A 5,524-nucleotide genomic window follows, 5' to 3' on the forward strand; every position below is an offset into this window, starting at 1 on the left:
AACATTAAATGTTGCTTCGACAAGCCGAAACAAACACCCCCTAAGTCCATATGGAAAAAAATAATTAAAACAATTACCATGTGTATATGCCACATGTCAAAAATTAACAAATTGGTTAATTTTTCATTCAAAATGGATTAAAGGTATACCTTTGGTAAATGATAAAATTTTGAAAAAATTATAAAATTGGGTCAAATGGGAGACCCATTTATATTTTTAACCCATTTATTCAACATACAACATATCTAGACTATGTTTGTATGACTTTTCCAAAATACCCTCACCCTTTCATCTTCCCCCTTCCCCCTTCTCCTCCTTACGCGAAACTTTTGCTCTTCCAGACTTTTGATCATCCTCCCTTCCTTTAAATTTCGCGAAATCTGCATCATTTCTCCACATCACCATGTATTTCTCTTCTTCATCTCTTCATTTCATCTTCCTAATCCTAGAAAACGAAGCCATGGTTCTTCACCTTCCTGTTCCTACTCGTTCATTGGTTTCTTTCTTCTTGTGACCACCGAAAAAATGGTTATTCTACGTTATTTTCATCGTTTTTCCCAATTTATCATATTGTTATTGTTGATTTTAAGGGTAAAATGCGCGAAAAATGTAAGTATCTACCGTTTTCTCTGCGTTTTTCCAGAAAATCACTTCGCGTAATCGATGATTTCGCAAAGATCTGCGAGAAAGAGCCTAAAACGTGACGATCTACTTCACGAATCGATGATTTCGCGAAGTCTGCGAGTATAACAATTCATGATTTTTCACTCGCAGACTTCGCGAAATCATCGATTCGCGAAGTAGATCGTCACGTTTCAGACCACGCAAATCATCCTCTTCCCTGCACATTTATGTTCGCATACTTCGTGAATCCTCATTTCGCGAAGCCAGATCGTCCTTTTTTCTGCCTAATACGATTAAATTTTTCTGAAGGTGGTTGAATACATAACATCCATTTCTAGAAGGCGGCGTACTGGGGTGCCATGAGAGACATCCATCCCAAAAAGCCTAGACTTCCATTTCAAGATTGGTCACATTCACTTTAAAATGATTGGTTAGGAGTTATTGTGTCAATCTTGTTGTGTACCATATGATACGTCCATCCCAAAAGGTCTGGACTTCCATTTATCATCCCAAAAGGTCTGGACTTCCAATACAGGGAGAAATTTCCATCCAGATTCGTCACGTTCGCTTTAAAATGATTTCTTAGGAGTTTATTGTGGTAATCTTGTTGTAAATTTTAATAATGTTATGATTTTAATGTTGTTATTGTGGCAATCTTGTTGTAAATTTTGATAATGTTGTGATTTTAATGTTGGAATCCCTTGTTGTTGTGCTTTTTTGTTGTTATATACCACTTCGCAAAAACTCATTCGGACTTCGCATATTGAGAAATCTGCGAATTGAAGTCATCTAATAACCCAAACATTATCTTTGCAGACTTTGCATAAGGTGAAATCTGTGAAGTCAGGCGAGAGGGGGATAGGCGCGGCATAAAATTATAAACATATAAAAGGTAGTTTGGGAGAGTCACACAAAAATAGTCTAGATATGTAATAGGTTGAGTAAGTGGATTAAAAATGTAAACGGGTCTCCCATTTTTCCCTAAAATTTTAGATATCACAGGAAACAAAGAAGCTTTTATGTCTTTGACAATATAAGCAATTTTACACAACCGGAATGATGAACAAAATAACATGGTAATTATAGTAAATTATCTGATGCAAAATTATAATACCAGAATTTGATTAAACATATATATAATGAAGGGGTTTGACTGAGTCTTGTTTGTTGAGATATTTTCTAGTCATTTAGTTTTTGAATAAGTCTAATATATCAGTATCTGTGGATTATTTAGTTAGCAAGATTTTAGGAGTTTTAGTTTCAATCAGTTACTTGTTGTAGGCTTTATATAGCCATTATCTTTGTTTTATTGAGAATTACGCAGATACAGTTTGAATAAGAATTAGACTCCAATTAGACTTCTATTTTCTACAAACTGGTATCAGAGCAAAACAGAAAAGAATTAAGCAGCAGCTTAATTAAGAAAGAGAAAACACGAGAGAGATGACTGAAGAAAAATTCTCAGCCAAAATTCCTCATTTTGATGGTCAACACTATGATCCATTGGTGTGAGTTAATGGAGAATCTTCTTCGTGCTAAAGGTCTGTGGAGTCTAGTAGAAAATGATTTTGAAGAACCAGTCTCTGAGACTATGTTGACAAATGCACAGAAGCTGCAATTAGAGAATGCTAGAACCAAAGACCATAAGGTGAAGCACTATCTTTTCCAAGCCATTGATAGAGCAATTTTCGAACAGATCTTGGATAGACGCAATTCAAATATCGTTTGGGAGTCCCTGAAGAGAAAGTTTGGAGGAAATGAACGAGTGAAAAGATCAATTCTTAACTCTTTGAAGAGAGATTTTGAAATTCTGCAAATGAAGGAAGGAGAAACTATCACAGATTACTTTGCCAGGGTCATAACAGTAGCCGACAAAATGCGCAGCAATGGAGGAAATATGACAGACTCGGAGGTAGTACAAAAGATTCTTCGCACATTAACAGATCGGTTTACCTATGTGGTGATTTCCATTGAAGAATCCAAAGACACTGAATCCATGTCTATGGATGAGCTTCAAAGTTCTCTGGTGATACATGAACAGAAGTTCAAAAAGAAGATGGTGGAGACGAGCAACAACAACATTGATCAAGCTTTCAAAGTAAAAAGCAATCGAGGTCAAGGTAGAGGCAGAGGAACTTACAAAGGTCGAGGACGTGGAAGAGGAAGACAATCATTCTCAAAAGCCACTGTACAATGTTTCAAATGTCATAATTTGGGGCATTTTCAATATGAATGTCCTCAATGGGACAAGGAAGCTAACTATGCTGAGTTCGATGAGAACGAGGAGTTAGTTTTGATGTCATATGTGAAAGAAAAGGAAGCCAAAAGGAACCATGCTTGGTTCGTAGACTCTGGCTGTTCAAATCATATGTGTGGAGATAGAGGTATGTTTTCAAACATGGTTGATGGGATACAACATTCTGTTAGATGTGGAAATAATTCCAAAATGTCAGTAGAAGGAAAAGGTAGTGTCCATCTGGTATTCAATGGCACTAAATTTACTGTAAAAGATGTTTATTATGAAGGAAAATTAAGGCTAAGGTATAGCAGCAGAAATATAAAATTTTTAGCCTACTTCCTTTTAACCATAGGATCCATTAATCGTTATTTCATATAAAGAGGGATAAGAAGAAATACCTTTCGATGATCAATCTACCGTTGCAAACGAAGTGCCCACAACTTCAAAGGAGATGTAAACTGTTTACCAATCTGCCCCTATCCGAAACAGACCTTCCAGACCTCCGAACGACAATCCCTTCGGTGGAAACGTGGAAGAATATGTCTAGAAGCTACTGTCCAAATATCGCGACGATCCGACGGTTCAATTTCCAGGAATCCTCGAAATAGTGAACTGACCTAGTGTAGGCGAAGAAAAACGAATTTCTCCCTTTTGATTGTTTTTCCTTCTTTCGTGAACACGGTGAGATTAAGTTAGAATCAACCCTTATGAGATGCAACCAAAATAGATTGCCTCTAATTAACCAACACAAGATCAAAGAGAAAAGGAGATGAATGAAAATTAATCAATCGACGGAAGCCGTATGAATTCTTGTCCTCGAACTAGGGGATGGGAATTCTTTTTCTCTCTCTAAATAGCAATTTCGAAAATCACTATAGGAGAGGGATTAGGCTTGGTCGAAATTCACATGGGAGGGGGTATATATAGTTGCTTGAATCTAAACCCTAGTTAGATAGGAATAGGTTACTTAATAGGAATCCAATTCGAAAAAGGATTCCTAATTATTATCTCACTATATATCTAATATATTTAGGATAATAATAAATAACCTAATTGGATAATAATAGGAGTATATTAATCTAATTAAAACTCCTAACTTAATTATCTCTTAATTAATTTAATTCACAAACCTAATCAAATTAGGATTAATGGAATTAAAATAATTCCTTATTTACTATATATAAATTTCGGCCCCCTCTATATAAATGAGCCTTACTGGACTCAATTGGGCTTCCATCTATTAATCATATCCATCTCTCTTTTGGTTCCAAGTCTTATGTGTAATCCATTAGGTTCTTACTACTTCTGGCCGTATGCAACTATTAAATCAATTTCTTCAAGAATTATATTTAATCCTTGCATAACGGAATGATGTACTGAGTATGTTATTGGCAAGTCTGTAATCATTCCCCCAGAGTCCGTTAAGAAGACAGGTTGATTCTGTCATTAACCCTTCCGTATTAGTTACGGTATAATACGATCCTTTATCAACTACATCCTTGAACTGAATCTTATGACTATGGGTAATGTCAAGTCACATATAGCGAGACGTTCGTTTTACTTGTTATTGGCCGAGTCAACTCAAAAAGATAGGTTAAGTGAAATCTGTATTTCTACTCTTAAGCTATCACCTTGCAAGGGTTTAGAGTCAAGTCTTCCACAAGCGATCCTTGGATGTATCTCCCATTAATCGGGAGTGATAAATGCTCAATCCAATGTATAACTACCCTGAAATTACTTCCTGCGACACCCAACCTTTGCAGTTCACACCCCAGAGTCATCTCTGTTAAGGATCGTGGGACCACAGGATCAAAGTCTCACATTCAGTAATTCAGGATGACCAATTAACATTCCTTTGAGTCTGAGGATTAGTTATACCTATTAATACCAATGAGATGAACAGTTGACAAGGATGAATCTACCCATCCTGTTATCTCAAATCGGATCCCCAATCCTAATGAACAACGTTTCACCGGATCTATGTAACTGTCCAGATATCTATATATATGAAGCTTGTGAGATCATCTTTCTGTCGGACAGAAGACATTGTTACATACAAGTCTCAACCGTGATATATCAATCCTAAATATATCACTTGACTTGGGGTGGTTTTAAGTTTATTAGTTTATTATAAAGTTTTGTCTCACTTCATGCTTGTATGAACACTTTATAATCACTTTAAACAAACTTACGGATTTCCTTTTATTAGACTTTATTTAGTGCTTAAAAGGGATTGCCTTTATATAGTTATAAAACATATATCTCATTAAAACAAATGATATAAAGAACAATTCATTTACATTAAGTTTGTATCCTACAACAATTAACTATAGGACACTAAACCCCAACATATTATGTCCCTAATTTAAAAAACAACTTATTAAGTGTGGGTCAGTTGCAAGAGAGAGGACTTTCTATCTTGATTAAAAATGGCATCTGCAACATTTATCATCCTCACAAGGGTTTAATTTCTCACACGAATATGAGTACCAATCAAATGTTCATGCTGTTTCATCAACCTACAGATGTTTCAAGTTCTAATGTTGGTGAATGCTTACATACGACATCTGATCTGACTCATCTCTAGCACCAACGATATGGGCATTTAAATCACAAAGGTTTAAAAACTCTTCAGAGCAAAAACATGGTGAAAGGACTGCC

Source organism: Euphorbia lathyris, chromosome 10 (genome assembly GCF_963576675.1).
Source record: "Euphorbia lathyris chromosome 10, ddEupLath1.1, whole genome shotgun sequence".
Taxonomy (NCBI): domain Eukaryota; kingdom Viridiplantae; phylum Streptophyta; class Magnoliopsida; order Malpighiales; family Euphorbiaceae; genus Euphorbia; species Euphorbia lathyris.